Raw genomic sequence first — 15,610 nt, 5'->3', positions numbered from 1 at the left:
ATTCGGCTCTCTCCATTGCTGTCAGCATGGCCTTGTGTTCCCTTCTCTCTGCTGCTCTCTGCTTGTCCTCCATAGCTTACAGTTGTCACCAGCTAAGAAGGTTGGTAGGAAAGTCAGACAGCTCCAACAGATAGTTTTTACAATTCCCCTGCAAGCCTCTCTTACTTTATTACTGGTGCACACTGGCTGTGCTGTGTCTTGTGGCTCCCTCTCCAGGACAGTACATTTTATGAGAGCATAAAATTCTTCCTCCCACCCCCCCAAAAAAATTCTATTTGCTATTTTAATTTCTTAAACAAATGAAAAAAAATATTCATTTGAGCATTTCACCCCTACAAAGTCACATCAAAAATAAGAGTCATTCCAGGGCCAGGGATTTAGCTCAGCGGTTTCGTCACCTGCCGCACAAGCACAAGGACCCAAGTTCAATCCCCGGTACCCAAAAAAAAAAAAAAGAGCCATTCCAAATTAGTACTATAATAAATTGTTTTTTTACCATTCATACCAAGAAGGTGTACCCAACCTTTTGGCACCAGCGACTGATTTCTTGCAAGATGATTTTTTAGTGAGGAGGAGATAGTTTCAGGATGATTCAGAGGAGCTCACAGCTAGTTCTGTCACATGCAGAGTTCACAGTAGGGTTCACGCTCCCAGCTCCTAAGAGAATCTCATGCCTCTGACAGGATCTGAGCTCAGCAGGGGATTCTGGGGACAGGCCCAGCTGGAGGTACAGGGGAACTTTTTCTGGCTATCCCTCCCTTGCCACTCAGCTCTGCTGTGTGGCCCGGGTCCTAACAGTACAGCTCGTGCCCCAGGGGTTGGGGATCCCTAATGTAGGGAATGTTGTCTTCTAATGTAGCAGAATTTTAGTAAGTTGCTCTACTTAGGAACATTTAACGGTAGTTTTAAAATAGCAAGCAACATTAGTAAAGGTATTTTTTTGTATTTAATTTATATTTTCACTAGATCATGTGGATTTTTAACTCATACTTTCTAATTTGTTGGTTAAAAAGTATGCAACAAACATAATTAACAATACTGTAGTTTTGAAAACATAAAATGTGGCCTTTGACTTTGGTGAAGGTTTTAGAAGGGACAGTGTCTCTAAGGGATTGCAAGGGTTTCCGGGTGTTGTGCATGGTGGGGACCTGTGTAGTGCAGGTTGAGGTGAGGCCTGGCCAGGTGAGGGGCTGTGTGGGTTGGCAGGATGAGAGCCACCCAGGCTCCCCCCAGTGCCAGGCAGCTCCATGTGGACAACTGGACTGAATCTGGAGAGCCTCTGGCTGGCACTTTGGGGCTCTAGTGGTATCCAAGGCCTTGTGCTTTTCCATCAGATTTGGTCCAACCTAAAATGCTTCTTTTCAGCACTGAGAATTTAATCTGGAATCAGGAAATGTTCAGTTAATACCCAAAGGTCACGCAGGGAGTCAATTCCTTGGAGACCTCCGGGAAAGAAAAGGAATGGATTTCACAGGAAAAAAAATTCTTCCAGTAGCCACATTGAGACATAGCCAGAGGGAAAACAAGGTCTGTGTGAGAGGTGACACAGCAATGGGAGCAGGACAGGCAATCTTGGTGTCTTTTTAAAGACAGCTGCTGAACTCAAGCAGTGCCAAGCACCGTTTTGGGGCTGTGGATCCACAGGCAGGGCATAGGTCCATTAGGCTCATTCATTCTCCCATCAGTACAGCTCTGTCCCACATCAAGTACCCCTTCCCCACCAATTCAGCCTTACCACCCCCCACACCATGCATAGGATTTCCAGTCTTCTTGTCACCAGCCCCCCTATAACTCCACCTGCCCAAATCCTATCCGCCCTTCAGGTGCAGCCCAAAAAGCATTAGGTACTGCTTCCCTTCCCAAGCCTCCAAAGTCCCTCCTCTGCCTTGTATCAGCCCCTCCCCACTGTCATAGCTATTTATTTGTGTGCTAAACTGCCCTGCCCTCTCTAGGGTATTAGTGCCCAGGTACCTGGCACACACAAGGCCCTTGGGCTATTAGCTTGAATGAATTGGCTCAGACCCAGCCCTCTGCCAGCTGAACTATTCGTGCTGCCTAAGGAAAGCAGACAAGCCCTTAGCACGGGACCTCAGAAGTGAGGGCTACCTCTGTCATCTGCAACTCTAAATAGAAACGCCTTTATTACCATGAATCAGCGTTGTTCTGAGCAGAGTGGAAATGCAGTGCTCAGAGACCCTGAGCCATTGACGTCACCTAATGGTGCTGCTCAGGCCTAGAGAGACTCAGATTTTCTAATAATAAAGCATTTTCTCCCTCAGCTGGCCCCACTGCTGCTGCTCCGTGGTGAAGGAGGCCGAAGTGTGGGGCTGGGCATTGTCTGCAGGTGTTCCAGTAGCTCTGCTTTCTGGGGTTCAGCCTTGACATCGACCTGTGGGTTTCCATTTTAACAAGGAATAGAATTGTAAGCCAGGCAGCCAACTTCTGGCTGTGTCTGTCATCAGCAAAGATTTCTTTTCCTCTGCAAGCCCGGTAGTTCTTTGCCAAAGTGCTGGAAATGGTTGGAAAGGTTTGTCTGCTGTAAATGTTGTCCCCCTCCCCACATGCTTCCTCCTCAGATGTACACCAAATAGCTGCTTTATGCTGGTTCTGGGAATGCAGAGTCTCAGCCCAGGAGCAGAGTGAGCTGAGCCCTGGAGATGCCTGGTGGAGTTGGCAAGGAGCTGGTGTAGTAGCCTGTGGGATGGGGTGACCTCTGCAGCCCGCAGGCCAGAGCTAGGCTGTTCTGTAAATGCAGTATTACTGGAGAGCGACCTCCCTCTCTGTGGTGGCTTTGATACCTCACAGCAGGACAGAGCCCTACCGGAGATGCAGCATGGCCTGTACAACTTATTTACCATCCGGCTCTCTGCAGAGGGTGCCACCCCTATTTCTAAAAGATAATTTTCCTCCTTGAATTTCCTACTTTCTTAGGCCCCTGGGGGTCCCCCCACACCCTTTACATCCAAGCCCAAATGCTATCTCCAACCTTGTCTGAACTCCTTCACGCTGCCATTCTGAGGATGTGAGGACTTGAGTCCCTTGAAGTTTTTTCCTTTTCACAAACTCAGAATCCAAATCCATGACACAGATTGTGGAACTTCCAGGATCTGCTGCCACAGTCCAAGAGTCCAATTTGCATAGGGAGAAGGAGGCATCCAGGACCCCAGTGTTATTACATCTCCTCCTAAGCCAGTCCAGAGCCAGGTCTGGGGAAGGGGAGCCAGGTCACCAGAGGTGTCACCCTCCATCTCTTGGTCCTCTTCCCTTTTGCAAAAGATCTAGCTCCCTATCTTTTTTGGTTGCTCTTTATTTACATTTTGAGTTTTTCATATAAGAGAAATAATGTGATATTTAAGTTCAGTGGCTGATTTATTTCACTTAACATTATGGTCTCAAGGGCCAGGAATGTAGCTCAGTGCTTCTGGTGCCTGCCTCACAAGCACAAGGTCCTGAGTTCGATCCCCGGTACCAAAAATAAATTATGGTCTCAAGGTGCATCCATTTTCCTACACATTACTTTATCCTATTTTTTGGCAAAGTAGTCCTTCCTTGTGTAAAAATACAGTTCCTTTATCCATTCATCTGCTGATGGACATAGGAGCTGCTTCCAGGATTTAGCTATTATAAATTATGCTGTTATAAACATGAGTATGCATGTATCACTGTAATATGCTGTCTTTAACTCTTTGGGGAAGATTCCTAGAAGGGGAATAGCTGGGTAAAATGGAATTTCTAGTTTTAGTTTTCTGAGGAGTCTCCATACTGATTTCCATGGTGTTCTTACTAGTTTATATTCCTGCCAACATAAAAGAGTTTCGTTTTCCACACAGCACTGCCAGCACTTATTATTTGATTTCTTGATGATGACTGTTCTTTCTGGAGTAAGGTGGAATCTCCATATTGTTTTAACTTGCATTTCTTCAATACCCAGGGATGTTGAGCATTTTTCACATATATATTGGACATTTGTACTTCTGAGAAATGTTGCCCATTTTTGATTGGTTTTTTATTTGGGGAGGTGTAATTTTTTTTAGTTCTTTATGTATTGTAGATATTCATCCTCTGTCTGAGGTATAGCTGGCAAAAAATTTTTTCCCATTCTGTAGGTTGTCTTTTCACTCTGCTGGTTGTTTCCTTTGCTGTGAAGAAGCTTTTTAATTTGGTATGATCCCACTTGTTGATTCTTGCTGTTTTCTCTTGCCTAATTGGGATTCTAATCAGAAAGTTCTTGCCTACACCTATGTCTTCCAGAGTTTTACCTGTTTTTCTTCCACTAGATTATTTTTGTTTTGGCATTGGGATTTTTGCTCTATTTTTAGATGTATGGGTCTAGATTCAGTCTTCTGCATGGAATAGTCAATTTTCCCAGCACCATTTATTACAGAGGCTATTTTTTCTCCAGTGTATGTTTGTCAAAGTTCAAATAGCTGAAAGCATTTTTTCTGTATCCTCGATTCTGTTGCATTGATCCTCAGGTCTGGTTTTGTACCAGTACCTTCCTGTTTTTATCACTATCACTTTGTAATATAACTTAAAGTTCAGGATTGTTAATGCCTCCTGGGATGTTCGTGTTGCCTAGGACTGAAATCACTTTTTTAAATTAAGTTTATTGGTATAATTTAAATATACATAATGATCACATTCATCATAGGGAATTTGTACCTGTACATGTTATATCTTGATATCTCTTTTTTTCCCATTCCCCTCTCTTCTCTTCAACCACACTTACGCTCCTTATTTACAAAGCTTTGTTTCCCTTTTATCCTTTTTTCATTTTTTTCTTTTCCCTTCCTTCTTTCCCCCTCCCCCCTCCATATTTCCTCTTTCTTTTTGAACAATTTCTTCCTATTTTGCAATATCTACTATACATTTTGGTCCTTATTTACACTTTCAGTTTCTCACATTAGAGAGACAATGTGATATTTACATATGTGTGTCTGATTTAATTCACTTAAGAGTATAGTCTCGGCCAGGGATTTAGCTCAGTGGTTCCCCCACCTGCCTCGCAAGCACAGGCCCCGAGTTCAATCCCTGGTAGCAAAAAAAAAAAGAGTATAGTCTCAATGTCCATCAATTTACCTGATTTAATTCACTTAAGAGTATAGTCTCAATGTGCATTAATTTACCTAGAAATGTCTCAAGTTTATCCTTCTTTATGGCTGACTCATACTCTATTGTATTAAAGAACCATATCATTTTTATCCATTCATGGATTGATGGGCATTTGGGTTGTTTCCAAAATGTAGCCATTACAAACTGTGCTGCTATAAACATGGGTATGCATATATTGCTGTGGTAGGATGCTTTTAATTCTTTTGGGAAGATACCAAGAAGGAGAATAACTGGGTCAAATGGGACCTCTAATCCTAGTTTGTTGAGAAATCTCTACACTGATTTCCACAGTGGTTGCACCAATCTACACTCCCACCAGCAGCGGAGGAGGGTTCCTTTTTCTCCACAGCCCTGCCAGCATTTGTTGTTGGTTGATTCTTGATAATAACCATTCTTTCTGGAGTAATGTGGAATCTCAGTGTTGTTTTAATTTGCAACTCATGAATGACCAGTGATGTTGTACATTTTTTCATATATTTGTTGCTCTTTGTACTTCTTCATCTGAGCAGTATGTATTCATCTCAGATACACATTTTTGGATTGGGCTTTTTTCTGATTTTTTTCAGTTCTTTATATGTTCTAGATATTAGTCCTTTGTCTGAGGAACAACTGGCTAAAATTTTTTCCCAGGCTGTGAGTTATCTTTTCACATTGTTGGTGATTTCTTTTTCTGTGAAAAAGGTTTTCAATAAGATGAGATCCCTATTGTTGATTCTTTATTGTATTTTCCGTGCTATCAGGGTTTTATTCATGAAGTCTTTGCCTACACTTGTGCCCTCAAGAGTTCTACCTATTCTCTCTTCCAGCAGATTTAGTATTTCTGTTTTAATATTTAGATCTTTGATCCATTTTGATTTTAGTTTAGTACGTGGTGAGACACTTGGATCTAGTTTTAGTCTTCAGCATGTAGAAAGCCAGTTTTTCAAGCACCATTTATTAAAGAGGCTATCTTTCTTCTAGTGAATGTGTTTGGCCCCTTTGTCAAAGATAAGGTGGCTGAGTGTGTTTGGGGTTGTCTCTGTGTCTTCTGATCTGTTCCATCAATCCTCAGGTCTGTTTTCTTGCCAGTACCATGCTGTTTTTTATCACAGTAGCTTTGTAGTATAATTTCAACTCAGGGATTGTGATGCCCCTGCCTTGCCTTTGTTGCCCAGAATTGTTTTTGCTATTCTAGGTCTCTCCTCTGGTAACAAATAAATTTTAGGCATATTTTCTCTAGTTCTGTGAGGTATGCTGCAGGTATTTTAATTGGGATTGCATTAAATCTGTATAACAATTTTGGAAGTATGACCATTTTCACGATGTTCGTTCTTCCTACCCAAGAGCAAGGGATATCTTTCCATTTTCTGATATTCTTTTCGGTCTCCTTTTTCAGAGTACTGTAATTTTCAATGTAAAGATCTTTACTTCCTTTGTTAGATTGATTGCTAAGTATTTCATTTTTTTCAATGCTATTGTGAAAGAATTTTTTCCCCTAGTTTCTCTCTCAGTGAGTTTGTCATTTATGTATAGGAATGCTATTGATTTTTAAGTACTCACTTGTATCCAGCTACATTACTGAATTTGGTTTTTACATCTAGAAGTCTTTGGTGACGTTTTTGGGGTCTTCTATGTAGAGTATCATGTCATCTGGAAATAATGATAATTTAACTTCTTCCTTTTCTATCATTATTCCTTTTATTTCTTTCTCTTGTCTAATTGCTCTGGCTAATGTTTCTAGAACTATACTTACTAGAAGTGGTGATAATGGACATCCTTGTCTTGTTCCTGATTTTAGAGTGAAAACTTTCAGCTTTTGACCGTTTATTATGATGTTGGCTGTTGCTTTGCCATAGAGGGCTTTTATCAGATTGAAATAAAAATCATCCATTCCAATTTTCTGTGGGTTTTTATCATGAATGGGTGTTGGAATTTGTCAAATGGTTTTTCTGTGTCTATTCAGGCGATCATGTGATTTTTGGTTTTGGCTTGATTGATATGGTGTATTACGTTTATTGATTTGTGTATATTGAATAATCCCTGCATCCCTGGGATGAATCTTACTTGATTATGGTGTATAATCTTCTCTATGATTTGCTGCATTCTGTTTGCTAGTATCTTATTGAGGATTTTTACTCTATGTTCATAAGGGAGATTGACCTGTAGTTCTCTTTTTGGGGTTGGGTTTTTCTTTGGTTTTGGCATCAGGGTAATACTTGCATCCAAGAATGATTTAGGGAGTATTGCCTCCCTTTCAGTTTCATTAGAGTTTGAAGAGTAGTGGCATTAGATCTTCTCTACATTTCTTGTAAAATTCAGCAGGGAAACTGTCAGGACCTGGACTGTTCTTTGTTGGTAAGATTTTTGTTACATTTTCAATTTCATTGACTGATATTGGGTTATTTAGAATTTTTATGTCTTCTTGATTCAGCTTTGGTAATTCATATGCATCTAGGAATCTGTCCATTTCTTCTGTGTTTTCCATCTTATTAGAGTACAGGTGCTCCAAGTGGCTATTGATAATCTAAATTTCCATAGGATCTGTTGTGATTTCACCCTTTTAATTCCTAATTGCATGAATTTGAGTCTTTTCTTTCCTTTTTTTGATAAGGTTGGCTAAGGTTTTATCATTTTTATTTAATCTTTCAAAGAACCAACTCTTTGATTCATTGATTCTTTGTATTGTTTTCTTAGTCTCAACTGGATTAATTTCTGCTCTGTTCTTTATAATTTCTTCCTTCAAATGAGCTTGGGAATGACTTGTTCTTCTTTTTCTAGATGTTTGAGGTTCAACATTAGGTTATTTGCGCTTGTTCTGTTTTCCTGATGTGAGAATTCACTGCTATAAATTTCCCTCTTAGAACTGCTTTCATTGCATCCCATTAATTCCCGTATGTTGTGTCGGCATTACCATTTAATTGTAGATACTGTTTAATATCTTCTTTAATTTCATCTGTGACCCATAGGTTATTCAGGAGGGTGTTATTTGATTTCCATGTGTTTATGGAGAATTTGTGGTTTCTTTTGCTGTTGATTTCATATTTCATTGCACTATTGTCAGGTAATTTGCATGGGATAATTTCAATTCCTTTGTACTTACTTAAGCATGTTTATGGGCTAGTATGTGGTCTGTTTTGGAGAACGTCCCATGTGCAGCTGAGAAAAATGTGTATTCTGATATTGTGGGGTAGAACTCTGTAGACATCTACTAGGTCCATTTGTTCAAAAGTTTGGTTCAGTTCTGATATTTCTTTTTTGAGTTTTTGTCCAATTGATGTATTTGTGACAGTGGGGTATTAAGGTCCCCCATTACAATTGTGTTAGTGCTTATTAGATTTTTCATTCCCATTAATATTTGTTTTATATAGTGGGTGTGCAGGTATTTGGTGCATATATATTTATGATTATTATCTCTTTTTGGAATTTTCCCTTAATAAGTATGTAGTGACCTTCTTTGTCTCTTTTGATCAGTCTTGGCTTAAAGTTCACATACAGAGTAGAATAGTGACCTCTGCTTTTTTCTGGGTACCTGTTGCATGAAGTATTATTTTTCCATCCTTTGACTTTCAGTCTATGCATTTTTTTTAGTTAAATGTGTTTTTTATATGTAGCATATTGTTGGCTTTTATTTCTTGATCCATTCTGCCAGTCTGTTTCTTTTGATTGGTGAATTGAGACCATTTACCATGATAGTTATAACTAATATGTATTGGCTTATCCTTGTCATATTATTTTCTTGATGTTATATTATTTTTCTTGTATTTTCCTTCTGTTTAATTGCTTTCCCTGCCTGGTGGCTTCTTTCTATTGGTGTTCTTGGAATTGTGGTCTTCATTACCTCTTTGTAAAATATCCTTCAGAACATTTTGTACAACTGATTTGGTGGTCATGAATTTCTTCAGTTGTTCTTTGTCATGGGAGTATCTTATTTCTCCATTGATTTTGAAAAGTAGTTTTGCAGGGTGCATTAATCTGAGTTGGAGATTGTTTTCTTACAGGGCCTGAAATACTTCACTCCAAGCTCTCCTTGACTTAAGGGTTTGTGTTGAGAAATCTGCTGTAATTCTGATGGGCTTTCCTTTATAGTTGATTTGTTTCTTTTCTCTAACAGCTTTTAATATTCTGTTCTTGTGCTGAATTTCTGGAATCTTGGTTATTATGTGCCTTGGTGTAGATTTATTTTGGTCATGGCTAATTGGAGTTCTATATGCCTCATTTATTTGTATATCAAATTCTTTTTCCATGTTTGGGAAGTTTTCTGCCATTACTTCTGTGAATAATTTTTTTATGGCATTCATACTCTTTTTGGCTTTCTTAGTGACTTCAGTCAGTCTTATGTTGTTATTCTTTGCATCATCTTACAGCCATTGGATTTATTTTTCATAGTACTTTGCTATTTTTAAGATATCTTTCTTTTTGTGTTTGCTAACCACAATCCTGATTTCTAGATCTGATATTCTATCCTCAACTTTGTTCAATTGGTTGTGTATACTTTCAATGGAATTTCTCATCTCCTGGATATCTATTTGAATCTGTTTAATGGATTCCATTTCTTTTCTATGTTGGGCATTCATGGTTTCCATTGTTTTCCTAAACTCCTCTATTTTTAAATCTGTGTTTACTCTAGATTCATTGAACATGTCCTTCATTTTGATCATTTCTTTCTTTTTTTTTTTTTGCCTGAGAGATTATTTTCTCTGTAGCCTCATTAACCTGTCCTTTGTTTTACTTCTGCTGCTATCATTTCAGAAAACACAGGTGAGTGGCTTCCTATTTCCTCTATCTTGGTGTTCCCTGGACTTGTCCAGGGAGGACTGGAGATCTGGAGTTGCATTTTACTTCTACTTCTGCTTCTTGTCATTTTCTGTTTTTTTTTAATTTCATTTTGTTTTCTGTGTGGATGGATATAAATGTCTTATGGCAGATAGTTTTATCACTATTATCAAGGGCTCCCTAGGAAATGTCTGTTCTTCAGAGATGTCTTCTTGGTGAAGATGGTTCTTAGTTTCATGTCTGTCCCAAGATCCTACCTTCCCAGTTTATTAAGGATGAGAAGTTGCTGTTTGGCTCAGCACCCAGTCCTTTGGTACTGGACTATGGTGATGGTTATTAACCCCTGACAATCACGTGTTGTCATACAAGGGAGAAGAACTAATTAAAACAAGTATGACATCCTGGCTGAAGTAGTACAGTTATCAATAACAATAGCAAAAGCACAGTCTAAAAACTGGCAAACTGTGATAGCTATTAATTTGGTACCTTTAACTTTAGGAGCAAGATCTACAGTTATATAACAAATCCAACATAAACTAAGAACTTTATGAAATGAGTTTCTCTTTAGTGGAGTGATTTTACCCTGTGGTGGTGGTGGTGGCGGGGTTGATTTAAGAGGGATAGGTGACAAAACAGAGAGATAAATGAAGAGAAATATAGTAGAAGCAAGGCTAGAGAACAAATGATGATCACTCAAGCTTTGGGAAACTGGAGCTGAGGGCAGGAGAGACAGAATGAAAGATAAAGCAAAATAATATTGAAGCAAACCAGAAAGACAAAAGACAGTGTTCACTCACATGAAAATATCATAAAATCAAGAGAGATTATTGAGGAAAAAAAGAAGATGCATAAAACAAAACAAAAATAAAGGTTAAAAATTGTGTAGCCTAAAAAAAAAATCACCTACCAGACAGAAAAAGGAAAATGAAATGAACAAAGGAAAAAAGACATAATACAATTTCTCTAGTGTCCACAGTTCTGTGACAGTGTCCAAGTCAGAGCCCAGAACTGTGCTATATAACTCCACCAAGTCTGCAGTAGGTTTAGTGCTGGGCATGGGGCTGATCTTGGCCTCCAGAACATTGTGGGGGCTGGGGCCAGTCTTCAGTGAGTAACTTTGTGGATGTCTCTTGGTGGCCCACCCATGTCTCCATACAGTGATTGTCTCTACATCACTCTCCAAGTTGCAGTGGCACCCTTAGGCAGGGACAGCCTGGATCTGCTTCCAATCCCATGTACCCTTGGACCCTCCTTGTCTTTATACAGCCTCCTCTGTTCCACCACCACTGGTATTTCTCTAACCAGTCACACAACTTGTTTCAGTGTGTGGGGGGGGGTTGCTGTTGCCATCTCAGATACAGCCCAAGAGTGCTCCATTCCCCTTCAGTGTCCTCTCCAGCAGGTTGAGTGCCTACCTCTCAAGGCTGTTTAAATCTCGCATGTCTGTGTCCCTCTCTCTAGCCACTGGTCACCACTCATTTCTTTCACCACCTCCGCTGTGCTGTGGTCCCTAAATTTGTTGTCACTAGGTATTCCAATTAGCTGCTGTGTTTTTAGTTGATTTACTCTGAGTAGCTCCTCCTCTATTCATCCATGTTGATTATTTATTCATTTATTTATTTATTTTTGAGATGAAGAGTCTCACTATGTAGTTCAGGCTGGCTTTAAACTCACTATCTGTAATTTTGAAATTGTACAGATTAGAGAACTTTAATGGTGAGGCACAAGACTAAGCCAGTGAGAAATATCTAGAACAAGATATGAAGGATGCAAAGTGTCAGGCAGTAGGCTGGATGGAGAATGAGGCCCTCCATTTTAGGAAGGCTTCATGGGAAAAAGGGGTGTTGAGGACCTGAAGACAAAAAGAAGCAGGAGAAAGTTTAAGGGATCATATCAGCCTCAACATCAGGGGGACCATCATTTAATACAGCTGCCCAAATTTGGTAGTCTTAATGTATAGGAAGCTCTCCACCATGGAAAATAATGAAGTATAAGTCGACAGAGCATTCAGTGGGAAAAGCTATCTGAGGAACTCACTGGAGGATAGACTTGATCAATGGTTTCCAAAGCATGGTTCCCTGAAGTAACAACAGAAGTATTCCTGGGAATTTGTTAGAATTGTGAAATCAGACCTTCAGATTCAGAAACTCTGGTGGTAGGTTAAGCACTGTTTTAACAAGGCTTCAAATGTGCTTGAGTTTGAGAGCTGTTGGTCAAGCTGAATGGCTTTGAGATTCAGATGATGTAAACTCCAATCATTAGTTCATGAGCAGGATCCTTTTCTGGGTTAAAAGTAGTCCAAAAAGATTGTTTTCATTGTCTCTCTGATCCTCCAGACCTCCCTTCCCAAATTACTATTCCATGTAGAGTTTTAATCTGTGTGTAATCAATATACAGTTCACGTGGTGTTACCAAGAATATTTGCTTATTCATGAAGGCAAACATCCAGGTACGACTCCTTAAAACAAAATTGAAGAAAAGGCTAGTATAATGGAAAACATGACCTCAGTTGCCTCAGAAATTGGCTGTTCACATTTGGAGGCATGTGTTATGTCTTTGATGTATCACTTCAGTACAGAGTTTGAACATATGTACCCTACTCACAGCAGGTGTCCAAAGTATTTGTGAATATATTTGGTAAAGCCACCAAGTAAACAAAATTATCCAAATTTTTCCACTTAGCTTCAGAACATATTTACAAGAAGCTATTCAAAGAAAGGACTCTGATGCTGCAAGACCACATTTTTCCCTGAGAAACCACATTTGGAAGAGCTGACCCCAGAGCAGGCGTGAACAGAGTACCTGCTGTGTGTCAGGGGCCGTGGAGGTTGTGCTGCCATGAGGGAAGAGGGACGCTGGGAACTCAGTGGCAGGATTGTGAGTGTGGGCTGGTGCGTCCTGGGCTCAGAGGATGGAGAGACAGTTCTGGGTCTGGTGTGGTGGTATCTGTTGGACTGGTTATGACAGCTGCATGAGGCCCCACAGGTCTGCAGGGCCAAAGCCAAGAGAGAATCACTTGACTGACCAGGGGCAGGTAAACCAAGGGCGCTCTGGGCCTGTGGGCCCATCTTGAGATAGACATAGGTGTTCTTCACTTTGGACAGAAATACAGCCCGTCATGGCCAGCACAGTGCTCTGCACAAGTGAGAAAGTTTCTTTGTCCTCCCTCTTCTCTCACCTTGTCCTCTCTCACTTCATTAAACGTTGGGAGAATGAGAAAGGAGGGAACTGTGATTCTGAGCTGGAAATAGTTTCCGCCTGCATGTGTGATGGTAGGAGTGTCAACATGATTGGCTTGGGAGCAGACTCGATAATTAATAAACCACACTCTTGGGTGTGTCTGAGTGGGTCATAGTGTCGTGACCTTGAAGTCTATATCTGGCCCTTCGTCCTTTCTTGTCTGGTACTTTTTCCTTGCTGTGCTTCCTGGTTGCCAGGAACTAAGCAGCTTTGCTCTGTCAAGCCAATCCACCATAATGCTTCTACCTTGGGGCCAACTGACTGTGGACTGAATCCTCTGAAACCATGAACCAAATAGACCACTCCTTTAAGTTTCAGATGTTGAATATTTTGTCCAGAAACAGGAAAGTTATCTAATACAGCATAATACTATTAATACCCCCTTTCCTGTAATAACTTACTCCAGCAGGGCCACAGGATCTCTGTACTAGAGGCCTAACAAAAAAAATTAGCATGACTTAAGAAAAGTCAGGTAGGTTTGGTAATATTTTAGTTAATATGTAATACCCACAACTCTAAGGAGGAAAAGTTTATTTTGGTTCACAGTTTGTAGAGGTTCCATAGTTGGTTGGTTCCAAGGCAGAGGAGAATTGCACGTGGCAGGGGAGACAAGAAGCAGAGAGAGAGAGAGAGAGAGAGAGAGAGAGAGAGAGAGAGATCAAGGGAGGAGGGAGGGAGATACACCCTTCCGGACCACGCCCATAGGGACCCACCTCCTCTGACCGGGCTTCGCCTCCCAACATCACAGTTAGTTATAAACTCATCAGTGGACTGATCCACTGATTAATATCATGCCCATGATCCAATCACCTCCAAAAAGCCCCACCTTTGAGCTTATGAGCTTTGGAGGAACATCTAGATATAAACTGTAACAGTAATGAATGGGAAACATAGCTGAGCTACTTCAAAAAGGGTAATGTTATCTATTCATCTGTAATGCAGTTAAGCTTAGCACCTAAAGAGGTGATACTGTGTTGTCTTTGGGGAGGAGAGGTTTTGCCCCAAATTTAATTTGAATTTCAAAGGCTGCATTTTAATATGATTTGTGTCATTTGAACAATTGCCAAGAGTCTGCTATCCTGGAGAGTTTTACTAATAGAACCCAAGAAACTTTATGTTACCTGAAACCTGAGTTTTGTTAAGTTTTACATATTTACCAATTATTTTTGCAATCTATGGATGTTAGCAATCCCTGGGAAAACTTTTTCCAAAGTACCAGCATGTGGCGGGTGCCTCAGAAGGAATCCATTCCTTTCCTTGCTGAGGTTTTGGCATTTGGCTTGGCCTGGGCCAAGCAGCCATGCATTCATTCAGTGAGCACTGTGTCCCCACTTCTCTGCTGCCCTGTCATTCCTGGCATGACTAATAGACCCATTCATTCAGCCTCCCATACACCAAACCACAGAACCCTCTTGGTGTTCCCGCTTTTCTGGGGCCCCAGTGACCTCACAGCACAAGATTGTGTCCTCATCACAGCTCAGACTCCATGGCTGCCACTGCAGTTCACCCACTAGGACTCCTATTCTCCTGCCCCAGGCTTCGGCCTGCCCTCTGCCTCCATAGTGTGTGTGAGAGCCAGCTTATACCAGCTGGTGAAGATGGATTATTTTATGTAACTGTGTAAGTCAGTTGTTAAATCAGCCCATTATGGTTTAAATATGAAGTATCCCCCAAAGATTCATGTATTGAGAGCTTGATTCGAAGTGCAACTGTGTGCAGAGGTAGACCTGGAGAGTTGGCGAGGGGTATAATCTCATGGCTTAATGGACTACTAGCAGGTGGGTCCCACTGGAGGAAGTAGGTCACCGGGGTATGACTTTGGAGGGTGTGTCTTGTCCTTGGCTTGCTCTCAATCCCCTCGCCCTTCCTGGCTACCATGAAATGAGAAGCCTTCCTCCACCACTCCCTTCTGCAATGGTATTTCTGCCTCACCAGAGGCCTAAAAGCAATGGAGTCAGACTGAACCCTCTGAAATCATGACCCAAAATAAACCTTTCTTTCTTTAAGATGATTTTCTTAGGTATTTGGCCACAGCAATGAAAAGCCGACTGACACAGTCATTATTAAAAACTTAAATTGGACAGCTGGATCCACATGCCTGTAGTTCCAGCTACCCAAAATGGTGAGGCAGGAGGACGATTTGAGGCCCCCAGAGTTCAGAGCTCACCTGGCAACAGAGCAAGGCCCAGTCTCTTTAAAAAAAAAAAAAAAAAAAAAAAAAAGATTAAATTGTATAAGCATGCAATTAAACAATTTTTTTTAATTTTTCTATTTTTTTGGTACCGAGGATCGAACTCGGGTCCTTGCACTTGCGCAGCAGGCGGCGAAACCACTGAGCTAAATAACCGGCCCATCACTTCTTAATATGTTACTACTATCTATACTCTTGAGCTTACATGTATCTATTTTATCTTTATTGAGTAAATGTCACATAAAGTTATGCCTTCCACGTTCAGGGGTATTATGTTTACAGCTTCAAACACCCATAATGGACCGAGAAAATCAG

The 15,610-nt window shown here is 40.7% G+C and overlaps 1 protein-coding gene and 1 pseudogene across 10 annotated transcripts in view; both read left to right on the top strand.

Moving 5' to 3' along the window:
* The window catches only part of Pde8b (phosphodiesterase 8B), a 241,082-nt gene that overhangs the window by 169,646 nt on the left and 55,826 nt on the right, over nucleotides 1-15,610 (top strand). The window lies entirely within an intron of this gene.
* Nucleotides 4-15,610, top strand: part of LOC147821236 (protein Spindly pseudogene) — a 45,983-nt pseudogene continuing 30,376 nt past the window's right edge. Inside the window, exon 1 of the transcript XR_015447379.1 lies at nucleotides 4-15,610. This exon is cut by the window's right edge and continues 13,375 nt beyond it. The product of XR_015447379.1 is annotated as a protein Spindly pseudogene (transcript).

Source organism: Heterocephalus glaber, unplaced genomic scaffold (genome assembly GCF_053883595.1).
Source record: "Heterocephalus glaber isolate CG9 unplaced genomic scaffold, H.glaber_assembly_v1.0 deba00001757, whole genome shotgun sequence".
In the NCBI taxonomy this organism is placed as follows: domain Eukaryota; kingdom Metazoa; phylum Chordata; class Mammalia; order Rodentia; family Bathyergidae; genus Heterocephalus; species Heterocephalus glaber.
This window is presented reverse-complemented; position numbering and strand designations above follow the sequence as displayed.